This window comes from Pristiophorus japonicus, chromosome 1 (genome assembly GCF_044704955.1).
Source record: "Pristiophorus japonicus isolate sPriJap1 chromosome 1, sPriJap1.hap1, whole genome shotgun sequence".
In the NCBI taxonomy this organism is placed as follows: Eukaryota; Metazoa; Chordata; class Chondrichthyes; family Pristiophoridae; genus Pristiophorus; species Pristiophorus japonicus.
In genome coordinates this window covers 75142539-75167971 of record NC_091977.1, presented here as the reverse complement: position 1 = coordinate 75167971, position 25433 = coordinate 75142539, and positions in this window count along the sequence as shown.

Genomic DNA, 25433 nt, shown 5'->3' with positions numbered 1-25433 from the left:
AAACTGAAGTTTAAAACTTTGGCCAAGTGTTTCCACTTTGGGCACGATCTGGGAACAAATTGCACTGAAAAATTGCGCTAGGTTCCAGTGCAAGTTTCCTCTGAAACTCATTTACATATTGCCAAAGATAAAATCTTCCATGATCCAGCACAATTGGGCAACAGTTTGAACTTAATTTTTTTTAAAGAAAATGTATGTGCATTAAAAAATATTCCTTGATAAGAGTAGTAACCAGGTACAGTTTTATTAATATAGCTGCAAATGGCTTCATCGCAAAAAATAAGCATTCTAGTCCACCACCTTTGAGTACCCGATTTTTAATAATTGAAAATGGCTTTAAAAAAACTAAACAGAACCATTTGTTAGTTTCATAGGTGTACACTAGTCAGTTTCTTAGTGCCTGAACTTGGTCAGAGTTTCGTCCACAGCCGCCCGGAATTTTTTTTTTAAACAGATTCCTCACGTACTACCCATCTGCCGCCCAGGTCCCACCAGGCAGGAGATTTCTCCGTGAAGTACTGCCGTCGCAACTTCTTGCCGCCCACCCATGCCGGAGGCTCAAAAACAGGGATTTTCCTCGTGCATGATCCTCTAAGATTGTGCTCCCATCCGCCAGATGGACAAAAATATGGTCTGAGCTGCCTGTGAATCGGCGGCAGGGAGAATCGCTCCGAGTGCTGCAGCGCTGCACATCCCGGGTAGCGTCCATATGCTGCACCATTATTAGAGGCTTAGAATTAGTTATCTGATTAACCTTAACCTGCACAGAATGAGTTCAGACATGTAAATGGGAAGCACTCCGTTGAAGGGAAGGTGTGGTAGAGCGGCAATGAGTTCCCAAAATGGCAAAGGCTCAATGGAGATGCCCTACAAGAGTTTGTAGACCATTGCAGGCAGAACAGAGTTATTGACAGAATGTGAGCGCAAAGATGGTATGAGCTTCTGACAGAGTAAATCGGCGAAAATGAGAACATGTAATACCCTGGTAGGTCGCAGCATGTGACAGTGAGAACAGCATCACCTCAAGTATAGAAGATATATAGTGGACTGAAAGGTCACTGAGGAATGTATGATATCACGGCTGGGACTCCGCGATGGTGGACCTAAGGAAAGGTGGACTAAGGAGCAAGCCTTAATGTGTGCCCTGCAAGTAGTGCAACTGTCTCTCATTCAATGGCAGCCTTCCTGCATTGGTGACCCTTACTTGTCGCATCGCAATCGCCTGATGAGCGGACCCATTAAACAGTCGCATCATAGGTGGAGGGCAAGAGATTCCTCATACAGCAGTACACCTGAAGGAGATTTGTTTTTTTCTCAGAATGCATCCCAGATAATGTAAAAATGTGTAGCATGCCAAAGTGACAGAACATGCAAACAATTGAATCCAACATATGTACAGTTGTTCCAAGACCAGTCAAGTGATATTGACAACGACCCATGTGGAACAACAGCCACAACTTAGTGAGAAGTAAAGAACATATCCACCACCAACACTCAACCCTCTACCCACTACCACCACCTCTCTCCCCCCCTCGATGTGAGGCCCATTATCTTCTTCATGGCTCCGCCTTCACCACGACGAGCCGCACCCCTGCCCCTCACTGCCTCTGCTCCATGACGTTGTGCAGGATGGCAGCCAGGGCGCTGCTGCTGTGTTCGTCTTGGAGAGAAGGTAGGGGGCGTGATTGAAGGCGATGGCATCTTCGGCTCCTCGGGATTTGTTGGCCTCGATGGTGTGGGCTCAGGGGGCTGCATGACAAGGCCAGAAGCCATCTCTTACCTCATCGCCTCAACAGAGTCGGTGTTGTGCTCCACCGCACTAATGAGCCGCTCCATACTGGCAGCATGCTGCTGAACAAAGGTGGCGATGCTGGCAGCTATCCCAGCCATGGTCTGCAGCAGATCTCGAGTTAGGTTGACGTTCGTCCTCGATAGCTGGACCACTTCCTGAATTGCTGCGAGCCGTCCTCCATCCTCATCGGATTGTTGCATCATCCTGATTGCTTGCTGCTTGGTGGATTTTACGCACGACCTCTGCGCCTCCCATCACTTGTTCCTGCTTTGTCTGACTCAAATCCTAAGAAGTCAGATCCCGACACCGATGTTAGCCAGACAGGTGGCACACATGTCAGGAGGCTGGAGTCTACTTCCACCTCCTCGACCTCAAATGGCTCGAAGACTGGCACTTCTCCCTCCTCTCCCTCCTGGTCTTCATGACTCTGGGTGGAGGAGGTCAGTGCGGTGGATATGGGTGATCTTGTTGGGGGGCGGGCGGTGGAGGAAGGAGCTGGTGTGTTGGGCTGGTGACAATGTCGGGTGGGAGACATTGGTGTTACACTTGGCCTTTGTGTGCCAGAGGTGGATGGGATGCATTGCTCGGTGCTGTCCGAATCAACATCTGCAAGTAGAGGACAATATTTCAGTGTATAGCTGGAGGGGGTGGTGTTGGTCAAGCTGACATGTGATCCGTTACATTTCACATTCTTATTTCAAGGAGTACCATTGCTACATGAGCACACCATTAATGACCGACCCACTATGCGTTAAAGGGCATTTGACTTAACATTGCATGACCTTTCATGACACGAACGTGATGCAGACCGGATTTTAGTATAAGCTTACCATGCTCTAGCACGGGATCTGCATCACCCTTTGTGGTGGCACGGCGGTGGTCACCCACCAAAGCCAAAGCACGCTCCTCTCGGCTGCTCAACTCGATGACATCTGCTGGCCCCTTCCCGTAGCACTCAGGCTTGATGCCTTGGATGTTCTGTTCTTCTGCAGAAAGAAATGTTGCAGCCTTTGCCTCTTTTGCTCATGCAGCACACACACTCACACACACAGACACAACTGGCACAGAACCTTTTGGACTTGCACGGGAGTGGTCCAATAAATGTGTCCTTACTCTTGCTGATGCCACCACATCATTCCATCGTTTCCGCCACTGGTCTCCATCCCGCACAATGTTGCCCACTGAGGACACGGCCTCACCAATTCCCCTCCAAATGTGTCTATATTGGGGTGGTGGAGGATTGCCATGACCATCCTGGGTGATGTCTTTATATTGGCGCTCCACCTCACAAACAAGCTCCTCCAGCTCGTCAACATTAAACCAGGCTTGGCTCCATCAGACTTCTTGGAAGCTTTTTTTGCACTCATTATTACTTTCCTTGATAGATGGCTGATGATTAATTTGTATCTCTTTCTCCAAAACTGACCCCTCTCCAACTGGCAGGTGCAAGTGAGTGCACGGCTTTTATGAGCATGCGCAGCTGTGCCATCAGCCCCCATCACCCAGATGTCATCGCCCAGAGGAAACTGCAAAAAAAAAACGCGTCTCGCGCATGCGCGGTGCACGGCCTCCGATGTTTGCCGAGTCAAGAGTCCTGTACCTAGCGCCCACTGCTACCGCCGCCCGCTCCCGCCAGCCAACTCCCACTGCCTGCCGCTGACATAACCGTGGCGAAACTCACTCCCGACTGGCCCCAGCGGTAGTGGGCGGTAAAAAGGTACGTTCTGCCTGGGGACTGCCGAGAAATGGGCGCTTAGTAAATTAAAAAAAATATTTAGAAGCTTTTAAAATGTGCCTATTAGTCCCCTTACACCTTAAAAAAAAACGTGCACAATTAGCAAAAACTCGCCATGGTCAGTCATTCGATTTGGGTGCGTGGCCAGTTTTGTGGGCCAGACCGGCTTCCAGAGTGATATTTTTAAAATCAGCATAAAAGATTCCAGAAACTCAATTTGCACAGGACGTAATTTGTGCTTGAATTTCTTGATCTTTTGCGCTGGTTTGGTTCATTTTGGGCGAATTGCATTGGAAGTACCAGCGCAAGCTAACAGAAACTAATGGCAATATATTGAAAATAATATTTACAGAGTTAGCATAAAATAAATCTTTTTTTTAATCTGTAATATTTTTCCTGGATTTGAATGCTCCATGCTGCTTGAAGGGGCGCCAAGAGTCTAAGAGCTATGCATATATTAGCTGGAAACCAGTATGAGAAACATAGAAACATAGAAACATAGAAACATAGAAAATAGGTGCAGGAGTAGGCCATTCGGCCCTTCTAGCCTGCACCGCCATTCAATGAGTTCATGGCTGAACATGAAACTTCAGTACCCCATTCCTGCTTTCTCACCATACCCCTTGATTCCCCTAGTAGTAAGGACTTCATCTAACTCCTTTTTGAATATATTTAGTGAATTGGCCTCAACAACTTTCTGTGGTAGAGAATTCCACAGGTTCACCACTCTCTGGGTGAAGAAATTCCTCCTCATCTCGGTCCTAAATGGCTTCCCCCTTATCCTTAGACTGTGTCCCCTGGTTCTGGACTTCCCCAACATTGGGAACATTCTTCCTGCATCTAACCTGTCTAACCCCGTCAGAATTTTAAACGTTTCTATGAGGTCCCCTCTCATTCTTCTGAACTCCAGTGAATACAAGCCCAGTTGATCCAGTCTTTCTTGATAGGTCAGTCCCGCCATCCCGGGAATCAGTCTGGTGAACCTTCGCTGCACTCCCTCAATAGTAAGAATGTCCTTCCTCAGGTTAGGAGACGAAAACTGTACACAATACTCCAGGTGTGGCCTCACCAAGGCCCTGTACAATTGTAGCAACACCTCCCTGCCCTTGTACTCAAATCCCCTCGCTATGAAGGCCAACATGCCATTTGCTTTCTTAACCGCCTGCTGTACCTGCATGCCAACCTTCAATGACTGATGTACCATGACACCCAGGTCTCTTTGCACCTGCCCTTTTCCTAATCTGTCACCATTCAGATAATAGTCTGTCTCTCTGTTTTTACCACCAAAGTAGATAACCTCACATTTATCCACATTATACTTCATCTGCCATGCATTTGCCCACTCACCTAACCTATCCAAGTCGCTCTGCAGCCTCATAGAATCCTCCTTGCAGCTCACACTGCCACCCAACTTAGTGTCATCCGCAAATTTGGAGACACTACATTTAATCCCCTCGTCTAAATCATTAATGTACAGTGTAAACAGCTGGGGCCCCAGCACAGAACCTTGCGGTACCCCACTAGTCACTGCCTGCCATTCTGAAAAGTCCCCATTTACTCCTACTCTTTGCTTCCTGTCTGACAACCAGTTCTCAATCCATGTCAGCACACTACCCCCAATCCCATGTGCTTTAACTTTGCACATTAATCTCTTGTGTGGGACCTTGTCGAAAGCCTTCTGAAAGTCCAAATATACCACATCAACTGGTTCTCCCTTGTCCACTCTACTGGAAACATCCTCAAAAAATTCCAGAAGATTTGTCAAGCATGATTTCCCTTTCACAAATCCATGCTGACTTGGACCTATCATATTACCTCTTTCCAAATGCTCTGCGATGACATCCTTAATAATTGATTCCATCATTTTACCCACTACCGATGTCAGGCTGACCGGTCTGTAATTCCCTGTTTTCTCTCTCCCTCCTTTTTTAAAAAGTGGGGTTACATTGGCTACCCTCCACTCCATAGGAACTGATCCAGAGTCTATGGAATGTTGGAAAATGACTGTCAATGCATCCACTATTTCCAAGGCCACCTCCTTAAGTACTCTGGGATGCAGTCCATCAGGCCCTGGGGATTTATCGGCCTTCAATCCCATCAATTTCCCCAACACAATTTCCCGACTAATAAGGACGTTCGGGCACAAAGCCGTAGCGCTGCTGTTAAACTCCCGCCCAATATGGTGGGAGTCGGTGCCTGTGCCACACCCGGGCGGTAAAGAATTTGCGCCCCTTTAGTGCTGCCGGGACGCTAACGGGAGGCGCAAATGCACCGAATCTTTGTAAGTCACATAGATGTGTACTGAGGAACCTCAGAGGCCACATGTAAAGTTTAAATCCTATTCATTTGGCTACATGTCAAGTTGTTGATGCTCATAGATCTTGGTGTTCTGATATAGGAGGTATCCAGTAATGAAGGAACAATGAAAAGAACAATCCTTTCTAAGCCCCTAGGCTCACAAATTCAAATTGGACAAATCAATGAATAATGAAATATAAATGCAAATTGGACTGAGTTGCCTTGATTTGAACAGCTAGATTGTCAAGGCTTGGGGGCTGCATGAGGCCTATGGGTTTCACTTGGAACATCCCTAACTTAATGTTCTCCATACAAAATATTTGATTACTTTCTCCTCTGAGGATGTGAAAGATTTTAGAGAAAGTGCTGCTCCTCCTTCTGTTGCACACCTGACCTGTCTATTGGAGGCTAGGTTGCACTTTACAGTCTACCAGGTTATGGAATCTTTTGAGCATTTTTCGACAGAGAAGATTTGGGGAAAGTGTTACACAAATGCTGTGTTTTAAACAACACATACAAGTTTAAAAAGGGGGTCTGAGATGATAGCTAGTTAAGATGCTGATGAGCTTTAATGTTTTCTCATCGGCTGTAAATAATTTAAAAATTGTTAGCTTGCCTTAGTGATAGATAAAAACTTTGTGCCCATTGTATTGGAAAAAATGCGATTGCTTTTCATGGTTGTGAACAGTAAGAGATGTAAGACACAGACAGGAACACGTACACGGAGACAGGCTTTTGAAACAGGATGCTGCTCAGGCTGTCAGGTTAAAACAGAAAGACGCAAAGCAATACAATACAGGGGGAAATAGAAATCAGTTGTGTAACACAAGGAAGATAACCCATTGATGTGGAGAAGCATAGCAGGTTCATTTTTCTTGTATAAGCATGTGAAGAAAAATTGAACCAATTGAACTAAGTGAACCTGATCATAACTGTTGCTCTGGGTTCATTTGCTATGCAATAAGGCAACTTAATGATTTATATAAAACATCCTCTTACCAAAGAACTGCCTTAAGAGAGATTGAAGAATCCCATATGCAAAAGCCATGAATGTCCAGTTCAGATCACAAGAGAATGGATGCTTTTGTTACGTTTCTGGGTTACAATATTATACAATTAAATAAAGGGTAGGTTCAGACAGCTCCTATGAAAAGTAAGAAGCTGAGGCCACTTACATGAGCAATTAATCTCATGTAAGTGGCCTCAGAACCTCAGAAAGTATCTACAACAGATACAATTTCTTTTACGAATTTGTAACACAGCTTTTCACATTTATTTTAGCTGCTTCCTAAAATCTTCCCAGCTACCAACCCCAGAATAGCATTTATCACTTTGACAAATTTAATCCAGGCAGCACAATTTTCTCAGCAAGTGAATATATATTTCTGAGAATTACTTTGCAATGTCTGAGGACCTCACCAATTAGTTAACTGCCCTTATGTTTCTCTGCATCCCTCGTGGCATGACAAATAGCTGCACATAAGATTAACGGGTAAGTATAGATATTTTTACATTGGAATCCCTATTGAAAATGTTTACATGGCAGATTTTTAATAAGATACAGATATAAATATATATATTTTAACTGGGGGGCTGTTTTGGGCGAGTGAGGTTTGAGACCCAGTTTTAACCCTGCCCGCCCAGCAGGATAGTGGGGGCAGCGAGTTAAAATAGCAGCCAGATGCTACCAGCTGCAGTCTGACCCTGTTCGTGCCTCTCGCATTTTAACTCCCAGTTTTTCAGTAGATGAAGCCCGCCACGGCAGGCAGGCGAGGTCTCACTAATATTGATATGTTGGAGTCTGATTATGTCATTCGGGGAATGCCTAGTCCCAAAGGCACCAGGGAAAGGCAGACAGGAACCAGGGCCAGGAGAGCATTGTAGAAACTATCTATATCTTTTTGCAGGAATGAGCTTAGACCTTCGTGCCTTTCTTCCTGTGCTTCCAGACCTTGGGATCTCCTCAAAGTACTGCTGGACCCTCAAATCCCATCCAGTACTGCCAGACCTTGGGCTCTCAAATCCCAGTGCTACTCTCCAATGCTGATTCCTGATAATTACATTTATTACAGATGCAAAGCTATCTTTAAACAAAGAAAGCCAGTTATTGGTCAGCAGTCCAAAATCCACAAGCCATTACCACAGCCTTCTGATCGCCCTCTGAAGGTAATAGTTAGCTATGATTACCCAGTTTTGTCCATTTGGAGCAGCAGCCAATCATCCAACGAAACATCAAAATTATATTCCAAACCAGCGATCACCCATGATTAATGTCATGGGAGGTGTGCTAGTAAAGCAACAATAAGATGCATTTATATAGCACCTGTGACATAGAAAAATGCCCCAAGGTGCTTCACAGAGACATAATTAGGAAAACATGGACAGAGAAGAAGATATTAGGATGGGTGACCAAATGAATGATCAAAAAGGTGGATTTTAAGGAGGATCTTAAGGGAGGAGTGAGAGATGGAGAGGTTTATGGAAGCAATTCCAGAACATAAGGCCTAGACCACTAAAAGCACGGTTGCTATTGATGGTGTAAAGGGGGGGATGCACAAGAGACCAGAGTCAGAGGAATGGAAAATTCTGGGGCTGTTGTCGGGCTGGACGAGGTTATAGAGATAGGGAGTGGGGAGGCCATGAAAGGGATTTAAATACAAGGATGAGAATTTTAAATTGGAGTTACTGGAAGACCGAGAGTCAATGAAGGTCAGCAAGGACAGGTATGATGGGTAAGCAGACTTGATGAGGAGTAAGATATAAGTAAGCAGACCTTTGGATGAGCTGAAGTTTATGGAGATGGAGGATGGGAGGCTGGCCAGGTGAGCAGTCGAATCTGGAGGTGACAAAGTCATAGCAGCTCTGGAAATGAATTATTACCTCCACCACTTGCCAAGTGGAAAATCAAGTCAAGCTTCTATTCCGCAAATCTCAGCAGTTCGTCTTCTATTACATGAAAATGACAGATCCTGTACCCATGTTGATTGCCGCTTTGACCTGAAAGATGTTTAACACATCTGTGAGAAATTCTTTGCTATTTTAATGGAGTTTAACACCTCTGTTGTAATAGCGTACAAAAGAATTTCATACAAGAATGTTAAGCATTTGTGGATTAATATTCACACAGCTAAATTTCAATGCCTTTCATTGTGATTGAGGAAGCCTGCAGGGTCAGTGAACTAAAGCAAATAATTTATTTAAAGTAAGCAATATTGCCGCAAATCAGAGTTTAAAACAGCTGGGAAGTATATTGGGGACATGTACATACATTCAGAGGATGAAGAAAGCCTATTAAATAGGTAATTTTAATTCCTGCCTTATTCATTTATTCTGCATCTAGCTGGCCATTATATGACAATAGTGAGATTCAGGATCAAGCAGTGCCAGATAAGATACAGGAAGCATTAGCTGTAATTTAAAAATTAGTGTAGTTCCTTTAGAACCATATTGTAGTTGGATGTATAACGCCTAAAAATAAATGCTAATATTGCTCCCTAAAATATAATGGAAAAGATTATGGTTAAACTTATTTGCTAGGCAGATATATACTCAGGCATATTATGATTAAACTTATTTGCTAGGCATATGTAGTCATAAAATTTATAATTTATTAAATTTTATAGAAGAATTTATTACACCCTTGGGCTAGAAGCATGAAATGATGAGCTAACACATGACATAAAATATTCCTCACTGTCACTTTCAATCTTCGGAGAACAAAATTAAAACCTATTTGGCATCTGATATCATATATCAGTGGAAGTGCTGTGAACCGTCAACATGATATATATTCTAGTCAAGAAATTTGCATTACATATTTACACCCAAATAAGTAACTACACAAGGGCAGGTTACATTTTCTAATAAATAATAATTTTAAAATCGATTTTTTCAAGTTTGAATAATTTGTCCCACCATGTAAAAATGCCCTTAGCCTTAGAATTTCCACCTTTCTATTTCTGGTTTCTATGTTCATCAAAGCGAAGGGTGTCAGTACAGGGGAGTGGACCACTTTTTCAATTTTGTGTCGGCCAGTGTCAACATCAAGTACGCCCGGTTAGAAATCGCACTGCAAGATGGAGAGTAATAAAATAAATTGAAGGTCCTGAAATTATGCCATGTGTTATAATGCAAAATGCATGGGCTAGACTTTCCACTTCACATCGCCCATATCAGGCTCATATATCGGCCAAAACGGACCTCTAATGCCCATTTTGACCAAAAAGAAGTGGAAACTAGGCCAGAAACATTGCCGGAAAATTAAGCCCCCAAGTTTTGGCTCACTTTGCCAAACTGATCGCTGAGGTGATCGCCCACACATCGCCCATCCCAACTTTCAGCATATCGCCGGCACTTTGCCGGGCTGATCGTTCGCCGAGAACATCGCTGGATAATAATTGCTTTTCCCAGGCCTTCCTCATCGAAATGGGCACTACGGACGCCATTTTGAATTGCAGCTGAGATATTTGTTAGTTATTTAAGGCTATTTTAGATAGATCGACTCAGATGTATACTTATATTTCATTGTACAATTGTAGCTTAGTACATTAGGCATTTTTTAACTGAAAAATGCATTGATAACAAGTGAAAAAAATTATTGCTAGTGATGGGGCCTATGCTTTCTGTGCATTACTCGTAATTGTTCGCATGCTGGTTTTTGAAATCGAAATGAAATCTGAAATCAATCGAAGAGGTGGCAGAGTAATGCGTAGACAGAGACAAAGGAGACAAAGGAGGCGAGTGTGGTGTATGTAGGCACCTTTAGTAATGACTCCATGAGGCAGGGTATGATACTTAAACTGTGTAGACCTGTAGTCCTTTATTTGCAGCTCCTGAGTGATGACAACAAGCTGTGAGTTCCCTTTTATACTGGGTTACCTGCCGTGTGTAGGCAACCCCTAGGTCTCCAGCAGCACCCCCTGGTGTACAGGTAAGGTGTGTATAGTATAAGGGTACATTCAATGTAGCGTAACAGTGTTACAGACATCACACAGTAAACAAGCATGCATACACAACAATACTCCCCCCTGAGCATTTTTCATATTCTTATTGTCATGCCCAGGGGAGGTGATCAGTGGTGGGCTATGGGAGGTTGTGGTGAGGGTTGTGTGGTTGCCAGGTGTGACCCCTGTGCTTGAGGCTGGCCTCGTATGTTTCCTCTCCCTCACACACAAACCAAGTGGGTGTCACTGTTGTGGGATCCCTCGGGGAGGTAGCTACGGCAGCAGTGGGTGGTGTGTATACACTGTGATGTGGGTATTTGTGGGGTGGTGGGCAGGGCCACAAGACTGGGTGGGCTCCTTGTCTACCAATTGGGATGAGGGTCAGGTCATCCCAGGGTTTTCCAGGGAAGGTAGCAGGTATTGGCCTCATGCTTCTGGTGTTGGCCCTGGTGGCCAGGGGCTGTTGAGCTGGTCTGGTGCAGGTTGCCATTGGTGGTGGCTGGGCTGCCCATTGATCACTATCCCTGTAGTGGGTCTGCTCCCACTGCCTGTGTGTGTGTCCTGCAAGAGGCATCACATTCATTCCAAAGGTCCAGGCTACATGGTCAGGTAGCCTGCTGGACCTGGGGGTCTCCCACAGGGGGATTCCATTGGCATCAGCATGGTCCCTGTAGGACCCAATGTCCTTTGGCAGTGTCCTGCCGGTATGTATGACACCTTGGCTCTGATCACACATAGTCGAGCCTGCATTATACATTCTAGCATTTACATAACTTTTGGGTGTCCAGATTTCAACAGACATGGTTACATTAGGCATTTCACAATCTCTATCATTACTGTTAAGCATAATAAACTTGTTCTTAACCTTACTGACACCTGCATTCATATCATTAGTCACATTAGTTAAAGCAGCATCACAATTCATTGTTACATTGCATACATTTTCATACTTGCAACCTTTAATTGCATCTTTAGCTTTAAAGTCCGTGTACTCAAATAGTTGAAACTTCCCCTTTAAATTTCGTTGGTTACCGGTCTCCTTTAAGGGAGCCTTCAAATCCGATTGGCCTCTCGGTGTCATGTGATGCTCCTCCATGCTCACTCGTGGCATGGTGGTGGCCATTTTGATTACAAGTGTTTCTCCTTGTGCTGCTGGTGCTGCAGCCATTTCCTGGCTTTCCTGCAGGAGGGCTGTGGTGATCTTTTTTTCCACAGGGCCACTTCGCCTGATGTGGACCCGGTTCATCCAATTCCTGCCTAGCAGCGTGGGATCATCGGCGGCTACAATCCACAGGGGGAGTTTGTTCAACATGCTGCCCTGGGAGACCTGGATGTCTACACTGCCAACGATTTGGATTTTTCCTTTGGTAGAGGTGAGCAGCTTTGCCTGGACAGGAGACAATTTTGGTCGAGTGGCAGGATTCATCCAAATTTTTTCAAAGGTCATTTGGCTCATCACAGACTGGCTCGCCCCTATGTCGATCTCCATGGAGACTGGGACCCCATCGATGTCCACTTCCATCATCCACGGAGAACTTCCGGTGGAGCAAGTAAAGATTCCATACTCTTCTTCCAGGGTTTGAGCAGCTTCATCTTCATCTGTGTCGGAGTCTCGGTGATCAGCCAACTCATCAGAGACGCAGTGAGTACAGCCTTTTCTGCATTCTCTGAAGGTGCCCTTTCACTTTGCAGCCTTTGCATGCAGAGTCTTTGTAGCGGCACTGGTGGGCCCTGTGGTTTCCTCCATAGCGCCAGCACGGGGCCATCCGGTTTGACCCATGTGGCGGACTCAGGGTTGCGGGACTCGGGGCTGCATTTCTGCCTTTAGAAGTATCCATGCGGTGCACTGCACTCGCCAGTTTAGAGTCCTGGGTCAGTATTCGCCTGGAGTCGCTGGCCGAAACCAGGTATGCCTGGCTCACTTAAATTGCTTTCTGCAGGGTGACCGTGATTTCAGCTGAGAGCAATTTGTGTAGGAGGCCTTCGTGGCCGATTCCGATGACAAATATGTCCCTTAGTGCTTCATTAAGGTGGTCGCCAAAATCACACGGTGCAGCTAGTCTTCTTAAGTGTGCAACATACTTGGCAATTTCTTGGCCCTCAGGTCGCCGGTAAGTGTAGAACTGGTGCCTGGCTGTGAGGATGTTTTCTTTCGGTTTTAGTTGTTCCTGTATGATTGTTAGAAGTTGCTCATAGCTCTTGGTGGTTGTCTTCTCCGGGGCTGACTGGACCGTAGATGGTGGGCCCACAACTGCTAAGCAGGATGGCCCTGTGTTTGTTTGGTAGTGTAGCCGGTGTGTCCCCGTCCAGGGGTCGTTGGCTATAAAGAAGTGTTCCAATCTTTCCACAAAAGCATCCCAATCCTCCCCCTCTGTAAATTGCTGAAAGTTGCTGAGGTTAGAAACATAGAAACATAGAAACATAGAAACATAGAAAATAGGTGCAGGAGAAGGCCATTCGGCCCTTCGAGCCTGCACCGCCATTCAATAAGATCATGGCTGATCCTTCCTTCAGTACCCCTTTCCTGCTTTCTCTCCATACCCCTTGATCCCCTTAACCGTAAGGACCATAGCTAATTCCCTCTTTGAATATATCCAGTGAACTGGCATCAACAACTCTCTGCGGCAGGGAATTCCACAGCTTAACAATGAGTGAAGAAGTTTCTCCTCATCTCAGTCCTAAATGGCCTACCCCTTATCCTAAGACTATGTCCCCTGGTTCTGGACTTCCCCATGTTGAGCGTGTAGATCGTGACCTCGTATTCCCGTCGCCAGTTATGGTGTATGTAGGCACCTTTCGTTATGACGCCATGAGGCAGGGTATGATACTTAAACTGTGTAGACCTGTGGTCCTTTATTTGCAGCTCTTGAGTGATGACAACAAGCTGTGAGTTCCCTTTTATACTGGGTTACCTGCCGTGTGCAGGCAACTCCTATGTCTCCAGCAGCAGCACCCTCTGGCGTACCGATAAGATGTGTAGAGTATAAAGGTACATTCAATGTGGCATAACAGTGTTACAGACATCACACAGTAAACAGGCATGCATACACAACAGTGAGCATACAGCCAACGAAGGTACTTCGAAAAGCAATCTTACCTCAACTTGTCTGAAAACACGTGTCTTAGGAGGCTGCACTTTCGGAAGGAGGTCATCGATGAGATTTGCGAGCTCGTCGAGGGGGATTTGCAGCCTTCCAGCACCATCAGAACCGTACTGTCCGTTGAGGGAAAGGTTACTGGAGCACTAGCCTTTTACGCATCGGGATCCTTTCAGGCTTTAGCTGGCGACATCTGTCGTATTTCTCAGCACGCCATGCACTGTTGCATTCGGCAGGTGACTGAAGCCCTTTACGCTTACAGAATGAACTTTGTAAGCTTCGTTATGACCAGGGAGGCAGAGACCAGGAGGGCTTTGGGTTTTTCAGACTAGCAAAGTTCCCCAAAGTGCAAGAAGCAATAGACTGCATGCACATCACCCTGAAAACGCCTTTACAGAATGTGGAGGTGTTTTGTAACAGAAAGGGATTCCACTTCCTAAATGTGCAGCTTGTTGTTGACCACAGCCAATTCATTTTGACAGTTAATGCTACATTTTCTGGCAGCAGCCATGATGCGCACATCCTATGTGAGCTTACATTGGGGATCATCACATTTACATTTAGATTAACAATTATGTTCAGACAAAAGTTGCATTTGCGTGGAGTTACGTTGAGTTATGTTTTAGCCTTGCCTGCACTGGCCTGGCCTTTGTAATGCAGCATTTGCATTAATGCTTAACTTAGGTAATGTTATTACAAGAGAATAAAGATGTTAAATTATTCAAAATGCCTAAGTTAACTAACCTTATCAGAGAACGCACAACAATTGTTAAAATCATTAACAACATTTATTGCAAACAGAATTCTTTTCAAAACACCCTCCTCTCCACCCACCCACCCCCTAACTATGAACAAACATTTTAAACAATTTAAACAATGATCTCTCCTCTCTCCTCTCTGTCTCTGCCTTCCTCCACTCTCTCTATCCTTTCTCTCTCTCTCTCTCTTTCTGCCCCTCCTTGTGCCTTCTGCGCATGTGTGGATGACCCGTGACTTCCCACACATGCGCAGAAGCCTGTTGCTAGGGAACCTTTTGCCTTCCACATCGCTAGCCGTTCGGTGGGTGAAAATCACACTGCCGACATTTCAGATCTCCCATTTCACATCGCTGGCCTATCGCCGAGTAGAAAATCGCTCAAAAAAAATGGAAGATGTTCCTGCGATCAGTAAGGCTGAGATGCCTTACATCGCTGGTCCATCACCCATTTTAGGGCAGTGGGCCAGCAAAGTGGAATGTCTAGTCCCATGTTTTTCTGAAATTCATCTCTGTGTTATTTTTATTGGAGGTGTTAATGCATTCATTTTAAATGGGCTAATCCCTCCACTAAAATTGTGGTTGGAGGAATAGTTAAGTGTTTGTAAACTAATGTCACTAACAAAAATTTAGGTCTGATATTTTTAATTATATTTTTAAAGAATATCCACTGTGATTTCCAACATTTTTCCTGGTATGTTTATGTCATTAAAAAAATCTGAAGTTTACATTAAAGTTAGCAAGGCATGTGAATATTGTTCCTTTTACATTTCTGCTGTCATTGCACATTGCATATTATTCTATTCCACATCACCTCTTCTTTCAGCATGTAGATGATGATTCCAAAACTATGAAACACATTAAAATAAATTTAGCTGAACTACCACTTTTTTAATCCTTATATAATTATTAACCACTTAACTAATGGCATTTTAAGTGTGCAGTTAAAAGAATAGAAAAAGCTAAATTAGGTAAAACTTCTATCAAGGAAGTGACATTGCTGTTATCCGTTTACAAAAAAATCCAGAATGAGTGCAAAACAGGAAATCCCACTTTATACTCATGATGATAATTTTCATTAAAACTAATAAATAATAACTGACCCCCTCCCCCCTCAATCTGCCCATCTTATTAATGAAGTACCACACAGCTTATTTAAATATTTAATCAGAGTTCTGAATGTGTTTCTTTGCTGAATTAATTTTACCCCTTGACTATTAAAACTTGCTGTCTTTTAATAATTGTCAATTATTTGGCGACTGGGTTCGTATATTGTCCTTACACTTTTGCGACCTAATCATGAATCCATCTCAGACAGATGGATTGTAGAGTACTGTATGAAATGAGCTTGGGCAGTTGTAACCCAATATCTAGTGAGCATAAGCTCACAGCACAAACTGGACATAATTTAATACAAATTGGCAGTCTTCTCCAGAGATCACTAAGGAGAGTTGTCTGAGAAATGAAGCAGTGATGCAATCTGGTGTCCTTCTGAGACTGAGATTAAGACACATTGTTCAGAAAGAATAAGTGATTTTTTTTCAGAAATAACAAAAGAGAGTGAGGCTCTCTACCAGGAGTATTCACTGAACAAGAACCGAGCCACAGCCACCGCAATGCTGGAATCCTTCAACTTGGCGAGACATAAAAGGTGGAGCAGCTTGCGGAGAAGCTTTACTCACCAGCAGGAAAGCACTTGACCTTCTCCAGCAACTTGGTGGGGCAAGCCCTATCTATAAACACAGGAGTGGATGCCATTGCATCCCACTTGATACAAAGATCAAAGGCTCCGGTGGACAAAGAATTTCAACGGCAGGTGAAGCGGCAGCTTTCGACAAACTTGATGGCGACACCAAGATCGGCAACTAATCTGATCCATTCACCTTGGACGAACTAAACGCAGGCCTGTCGACAACAGATCTGAAAAAGCTGCTCGTTCAGGTGGTGTTTACCCAGAATTCTTAAAAGCAGTGGCACCTAAAGCAAATACATGATTGACCTCCTTCTTCTCTAAGGTACTGGCATTCGGTGAAATTCCATCTATTGGGAGTTAGGCTAAAATAATTGCCTCCAGAAGCAGGGGATGAATGCTTGTGAGGCCTCTAACTATTGTCCGATCTCCTAACGTTGTACTTGTTATAAAGTTCTGAGGAGGTTACTAATCCACAGACTAGCCCCCATCATCAAGCCAATCCTCCCTAAGGACCAAGCGGGCTTCCAGAAAGTCTGAGTGGCAGCATAAACAATATACATTGAAGCAAGCTTCCAGCACCAGTTCAAGACTGCCGTGACACTAGTGGACTTGTCAGCGCATTGTAGGACAGTTATCAATTGCTTTTCAAGCTCTCCACCATTGTACCCTGCAGAACAACGATCCCGTTTCTCAACTTAGCAACTGACACTTCCGTGTGTACACTGGCACCCAGAAGAGCAGATGGAGGACATTAAAAAGTCTCATGGCTTCAGGTCAAGCATGGCCAAGGAAACCTCCTGCTGATTACCACCCACTGTCTTCCCTCAGCTGATGAATCAGTACTCCTCCATGCTGAACAGCACTTGGAGGAAGCACTGAGGGTAGCAAGGGCACAGAATGTATTCTGGGTGGGGACCTTCAATGTACATCAGCAAGAGTGACTTGGTAGCACCACTACTAACTGAGCTGGCTGAATCCTGAAGGACATAGCTCCCAAACTAGGCCTGCGACAGATGGTGAGAGAACCAACACGAGGGAAAAACCTACTTGACCTCTTCCTCACTAATCTACCTGTCGCGGATGCATCTGTCCTTGACAGTATTGGTAGCAGTGACCACCGCACAGTCATTGTGGAGACGAAGTCCCGTCTTCACACTGAGGACATCCTCCATCGTGTTGTGTGGTACTACCACCGTGCTAAATGGGATATATTCAGAACAGATCTAACAGCTCAACACTGGGCATCCATGAGGCCATCAGCAGCAGCAGAATTGTATTCCACCACAATCTGTAACCTCATGGCCCGGCATATCCCTCACTCTACCATTACCATCAAGCCAGAGGACCAATTTTGGTTCAATGAGGAGAGTAGAAGAGCATGCCAGGAGCAACACCAGGCATACCTAAAAATGAGGTGCCATCCTAGGGAAGCTACAACACAGGACTACATGCATGCTAAGCAGCAGAAGCAGACTACTATAAACAGAGCTAAGCGATCCCACAATCAATGGATCAGCTGTGCAATCCTGCCCCATCCAGTTGTGAGTGGTGGTGGACAATTAAACAACTAGCGGGAGGAGGAGGCTCCATGAATATCTCCATCCTTAATGATGGCAGAGCCCAGCACGTGAGTGCAAAAGACAAGGCGGAGCGTTTGGAACGATCTTCAGCCAGAAGTGGCGAGTGGATGATCCACATTGGCCTCCTTCTCAGGTCCTCACAATCACAGAAGCCAATCTTAAACTGATTTAATTCACTCCATGTGATAACAACAAATGGCTGAGTGCACTGGATACAGCAAAGGCTATGGACGCCAACAACATCCGAGCTGTCGTGTTGAAGACTTGTGCTCCAGAACGAGCCGTGCCTCTAGCCAAGCTAATCCAGTACATCGATAACACTGGCATCGATCCGACAATATGGAAAACTCCCCAGTATGTCCTGTCCACAAAAAGCAGGTCAAATCCAATCCAGCCAATTACCACCCCATCAGTCTGAGATGAGGGGAGATGAGAATGGCTGCCCTTGATATCAAGACAGCATTTGACCGAGTGTGGCATCAAGGGGCCCTAGTAAAATGGAAGTCAATGGGAATCAGGGAGAAAACTCTCCACTGGCTGGAGTCATACCTAGCACAAAAGAAGATGGTTGTGGTGGTTAGAGGTCAATCATCATAATCCCAGGACATCACTGCAGGAGTTCCTCAGAGCAGTGTCCGAGGCCCAACCATCATTCACTCTCTCATAAGGTAAGAAGTGGGTTGTTCGCTGATGATTGCACAGTGTTCAGTTCCATTCACAACTCCTCAGATAATAAAGCAGTCCATGCCTGCATGCAGCAAGACCTGGATGACATTCAGGCTTGAGCTGATAAGTAGCAAGTAACATTTACACCACACAAGTGCCAGGCAATGACTATTGCCAACAAGCAAGAGTCTAACCACCGCCCCTTGGCATTCAACGGCATTAACATCCTGGGGGTCACCATTGACCAGAAACCTAACTGGACCAGCTACATAAATACAGTGGCAACAAGAGCAGGTCAGAGGCTGGGTATTCTGTGGTGAGTGTCTCACCTCCTGACTCCCCAAAGCATTTCCACCAACTTCACGGCACAAGTCAGGTGTGTTCCTTCTTCTTAGGCAGTCCCTCGGAATCGAGGATGACTTGCTTCCATACTAAAAATGAGTTCTTAGGTGACTGAAGAGTGCAATGTGGCACCTACAGTCTCTGTCACAGGTGGAACAGACGGTGGTTGGAGGGACGAGTGGGTGGGGTGCCTGGGTTGCTGTGCACTCCTTCTGCTGTCTACGCTTGGCTTTAGCTTGCTCCCGGCGAAGCGACTCGAAATGTTCAGCGCCATCCCGGATGCTTTTCTTCCACTTTGAGCGGGCTTGGGCCAAGGATTCCCAGATGTCGGTGGGGTGGTTGCACTTTTTCAAGGAGGCTTTGAGGGTGTGCTTGAAGCGTTTCTTCTGCCCACCTGGGACTCGCTTGCCGTGTTGAAGCTCCAAATAGAGAGCTTGCTTTGGGAGTCTCGTGTCAGATATGTGGACAATGTGACCTGTCCAACAGAGCTGATCGAGCGTGGTCAATGCTTCAATGCTGGGATGTTAGCCTGAGCGAGAACACCAACGTTGGTGCACCTATCCTGCCAATGGATTTGCAGGATCTTGCAGAGGCAGCGTTGATGGTACTTCTCCAGTGTTTTGAGGTGCCTGCTGTACATAGTCTATATCTATGAACTATATAGGAGGGCAGATGTCACTACTGCTCTGTAGACCATGAGCTTGAGCTTGAGGTCCTGGTCTTCAAACACTCTCTTCCTCAAGCGGTGTTGGATCTCATCATCGATGTCTGCTCTTATTAACAGTAGGCTCCCGAGGTATGGAAAATGGCCACGTTGTCCAAGGCCTCGTCATAGATTTTGATAACCGGGGGGCAGTGCTGTGAGGCGGGGGCAGGTTGGTAGAGGACTTTTGGTGTTTGGTGTAAGGCCCATGTTCTCGTATGCCTCGGTGTGGATGAAGGCTTGGAGTTCAGCCTTCAAGTGTGCACAGACGCAAGCGTTGTCTGTGTACTGTAATTCAATGATGGAGGATGGGACGACCTTGGATATGGCCTAGAGGTAGTGGAGGCTGAACAGATTCCCGTTTATTCTGTACTTTAGCTTTACTCCAGCGGGAAGCTTGCTGAGGGTGAGATGGAGCATTGCAGCAAGGAAGATCGAGAAGAACGTTGGTGCGATGATACAGTCTTGCTCGACCCCAGTCCGTACATGAATTGGGTCTGTGGTTGATCCGTTAGTCAGGATCACGGTTTGCATGTCATCGTGAAGCAGGTGGAGGATGGTGACAAACTTTTGAGGGCAGCCTAATTCGAGGAGAACGCTCCATAATCCCTCATGGTTGACAGTGTTGAAGGCCTTTGTGAGGTCAAAAAAGGCCAAATACAAGGGTTGGTGCTGTTCCCTGCATTTCTTTTGTATTTACGGTGAAGATCATGTCCATTGTGCCCCTAAGTGGCCGGAATCCGCTTTGCGACTCTGGGAGGAACTCTTCAGCCACCGGGAGAAGGCGATTAAGGAGGATTCTTGCCATGACTGTCCCTGTGGCAGACAGCAGGGAAACTCCTCTGTAATTACCGCAGTCGAACTTGTCACCTTTCTTGAAGGTGGTCACAATTACAGCGTCTCTGAGATTGCCTGGCATGCTCTCTTCCTTCCAGATAAGAGAAATAAGGTCATGTATTCGTGCCAATAATGCTTCTTCACCATGTTTTAGTGCTTCGATGGGGATTCCATCTGCTCCCGAGGCCTTGTTGTGCTTCAGTTGTCGGATGGCCTTTTCTACATCATGTTGGGCTGGGGTTGTGCTGAGAGTGTCTCAACTCCTGACTCCCCAAAGGCTTTCCACCGTCTTCAAGGCACAGGTCAGCAGTGTGATGGAATACTGTCCAATTACCTGGATGAGTGCAGCTCCAACAACACTCAAGAAGCTCAACAGCATCCAGGACAAAGCACCCCGCTTGATTGGCACCCCATCCACCACCTTAAGCATTCACTCCCTTCACCACTGGCACACCCTGGCTGCAGTGTGTACCATCTACAAGATGCACTGCAGCAACTTGCCAAGGCTTCTTCGGCAGTACCTCCCACATCTGTGACCTCTACCACCTAGAAGGACAAGGGCAAAAGGGCAGCAGGTGTATGGGAACACAACCATCTCCAAATTCCCCTCCAAGTCACACACCATCCTGACTTGGAAGTATTTTACCTTTCCTTCATTGTCTCATATTGAGAAGTCACGCTCGATCGCACCCTGTCGTATGGACAACATCTCCAGAACATTGGGAGGAAACTAAACAGTAGGATCAACTTGATCCAACTACTCGCCAGATCCACATGGGGAGCAAACGCTCAAAGCCTCCATATGACAGCATCGCCCTGGTGTACTCTGCAGCAGAGTACTGCTCTCCGACATGGTTTTCAGGTTCACATGTCAGATCTGTTGATATCCAGTTGAAATCTACTATAAAAACACCTTGGCTGCCGTGCTTGCAAACATCGCACCACTGCACCATGCCGTGAATTTGCAGGCTCCAGAGAATACAACCGCTAAACCAGCAAAGACATGCCGATCCAGGCTGACTTGAACAACCTACCGCCAACCCTTCTCAAATCTAGAAGGCCATTTTCAAACATTGCTGAAGCCCTCCAGCGATCTCCCCTCAGCCTTGATGACCGATGGCGAAATGCTTGGAAGAACTGTGACATATCAAATGGATTCCTTATAGTGCAACCTGAAGGATCAAACCTTCCTCGCAAACAGTGGATAACCATCAAACCACCTCAGAACCCGTCATGGTAGATGCTGCCACCTTCTCCATAGATGGAAGATTAAAGCATCCCCATCATGCAACTGTGGAGCTCATAATCAGATCCGGGAGCACATCATTGTGCACTGCCCTCAGAGGAAATTCACAGGCAGTCTACAAGATCTCCACACCTTTACACAGAAAGCCTTGACCTGGATATCTGACTTCGATGTTTACAATTGATTTGCTTTGCTACTATCATACCAAAGAAGAAGCATGGGACTCGAGCCTACTTGAGGCCCAGGTCTCATTAGCATGCTGCTAGTTGTGGGAGGGTGCAGAATCAGGTGCCTCCCATGCCAGGGCCTGGGATGGTGAAGGTGAACCGGGGTGGCCTTAAACAGTTTAGCCTGGGGAGTTTTGGGGCCCAGAAGAATCAATGCTGCTCCTCCTTGGCCCACCAAAAAAAAGAAATTGAAAGTTTCTTGGACCTGTTTTGAGCAGTCCCTTTAGGGACCACTGGTTAGGCCGTTCATCATCGATATAAATGAATGGAGTTTGCGCGGCACACGTTCCATTCATTTGAACCTGAAGATTGTAACCAGAGTCCTCCAAATGGCATTGGACCTCTATTTACATATTTAAGCAGCCTCTCACCTTTTTCAGGCAGGCGGGCTCCTTGCCCATTTACAAGCCTGCATGAAATTTGCATGGGGCAGCCCATAGGCCATCAATGGTATGGCCGAGATGCTTCCCCCACGCAACTCTGACTTTCAATTGCTAGCCGCCTGTTTTTCAGGCAAGAAACTGGTGGCCGACAGTTGAAATCACCCCCAATATTTTTAATGCATATGTGGTAATAACTGCCATTGAATGGATAAACTATAATGAACTTCACAACCAATTCATCACCTTAAGCTTTGACATTTCTGCTAAAGAAATTAAAAATCCTGGGAAATGAAAATACATTTCTTACCATTGCAACCTAGCATTCTGAAAAGTCTTTCACTCATGGGAGCTAAATTCGAAAGCCCACGAAACTGCCGCTGGACTCGCGATGCATGATTAACCCACGTGCGTTCAATGTGATCATTTCCATGATTGTAAAGAAAGAAAGACTTGTATTTATATAGCGCATTTCATGACCATCAGATGTCCCAATGAAGTACTTTTTGAAATGTAGTCGCTGTTGTAATGTAATGTAGCATGCAGCTAGGGCTGACCGCACTATTTATTGGCTGCACGCATCAGCTGGGAATCCCAAACTTGTAAGAGGTTATCACTACTTAAAACTAGCCTACACTACTTAAAGCTAGCCTGCACTACTAAAAGCTAGCCTTTACCTCTTAAAGGGAAGGTGCATTGTGGCTGGAGCAGGTAGTGGAAGTTATTGTACAACAGTTTCTGACCTTGGAAACACACAATAACGGGACAACATGGGAGAGAGCCGGCTCAAGGTTTCTTGTCGCTGCAATGGAGAGCATGGTGCAGGAAATGGACAGGAGGCGAAATGTGCTATATCCACAGAGGGCCAGAAGGCCCTCCAGACAAACAAATAGAAGGAAGTGGGAGCAGATAGCCATGGCAGTCAATACCAGGAGTTAAGCCTCGAGGACCTGGATGCAGAGCTGGAAAAAATTCAATAACCTCACACGGCTGGTCAAGGTCTGTGAATGCATCTTCCAATGCCATATCCCACCAACTGCACCACTAGCTTCACATACGGTTCTATGCACCAGAACCCCATCACTTACCTACCAACAATCTCTGTCAATCAGGACTGATACCTAACATTCATATACTTCACCTCATCCTCACACACTTAACACTCACACGCTAGCCTCACACCCACTACTCACACACTGCCAGCTATTCAACAATGACAGCCACATCGCCTAAACATAGTGAACCACACTCACTGACACACTTCCCTCTCTCTTGCAGGACAAAGTGGCGCATAGCCAAGATGGGGGGGGACAGGTGCGCCTACATGTCCTTGCTCCCATGGAGGAGTCGGTGCGCGCCACCATTTATGAGGCCGTGGCCTGTGGCAAGGCAGAAATCATAGAAGGTGACGGTATCCTCATACCTAATCTGCCTTCTCAAATTTTGGTCTTATAACACTCCTGTGAAGCACTATGGGACGTTTTACTACGTTAAAGGCGCTATATAAATACAAGTTGTTGTTGTTGTTCTCGCATCCCACTTCCAATTCATCTCACAATCTCTTCTTATTTACAGATGGTGTAAGCAGGCACCTTTAGCTTTCAACCTTCCCCTCACCATAACCTTCCCCTTGTGCTTTCCTCCTTACAGATAGCCCAAAAACTGCAACCTGGCCAAATAGTGGTGGAAGAACAAGAAGACAGTGATGATAAAGAAATACCGTCACCGATTTTACACCACCACCAGCTCAGATACTGACACTGTGCGTAATTTAGAGGATAGCATAGAGGCGGGATCTGCATGTGGTGAGACACTGGGCACGATTGGCCTGCAGCCAAGGCAGGGGGCAAGGATAGCGCAGGTGCCAGCTTCCTGGAGGGCGAGATCTCATACGATTTCTGTTGCAGAGGACTCAGCTGAACACTTCAATGGGCCAGGCTACAGAAGAAGGCTGATGGGTATGCACAATGAAATGATTGGTGCATTAGAAAGTCTACCAGAAAGCCTGTGTGCAATATCAAGGAGCATGGAGGAGTCTGGAGCCAACTTGGCACAGGGCTTTGCGCATAGCTTGAGCCCATCCTTTCTGGCATGGACGCTGTGGCCAACTCCATTAGCATACTTGCGGACTCAACCATGATGCAGCATCTGATGGCTGATGTCTCAGCTTCCATTGCAGCACAAGCAGCAGCCACCCAACGTCTGAGTGCCGCAGTGGAAGCTCAAACTGCTTGTCACGCAAGGTCAGACTGCTGCAATCATGGCTTTGGATTACAGTGTGCAAAGGGGCTTGCAGGATGTCACAGCAGTCTAGCAATCTGTCCTCCAACAGATTACTAGGATAGCTGAGGCCTCGTCTGCCCCCCCCCCACCCCCCCACCACTACCACCACCAACAAGGGAGTGGCAATGGCTCCGTGGGGCACAATCCTGCTATCCACTCTCAGGATGACAGCATTCATCCTCCCACCACTGCCACCCCACCAGTGTTGTCACTGCTGCCTATCAGCCAGCCAGCCCAGACTGCTGCTACCGAGATGGTGCAGACAGCAGTCAGGCCTTATTGGCCCAGAGTTGCTCAAGGTCATCCTTGAGAGCATTCTACAGTCTCCTCCACTGAAAGTCAGCAGCATTCTACCAGGCATGTAGTATCCATTGGGGTAGCACAGATTGAAGCACTAGGACAGGCAAAGGCACACGGAAGGCAGGCACTAAAGCAATACACAAGGGTGATTAGTTTATGTTTGTATGCAATATGCCATGATTTAATTTATAAATTTGGTTTGCAATGTTTATTTTGCATTGTCTTTTATTTTTGCATTGTGGCCAAGCGGATGCTGTGATGGACAGTAACAGAGTGAAGGTAAGGTGTGGGACTGTTGGTGAATGTGGAATTGGGGTTGCATTTACTAGTATTGAAGATAAATAAGTCGGTCACAGACAGACCAGCCAGAAAGGGTCTGTCGAGGTTGCCCCCTCCCTTCCTCTTCCTCCTCCCCTTCCTTCTCTTCCTCATCCTCCTCCTCCTGTGCTTCCTCCTCCTTCTCTTCCTCCTTCTGTTTCTCAGCTGGTCACTGTATAGCTGTCGGAAAGGGCTGTGCCTTCATGATGGCGAGGTTATGCATCATGCAGCAGACCGC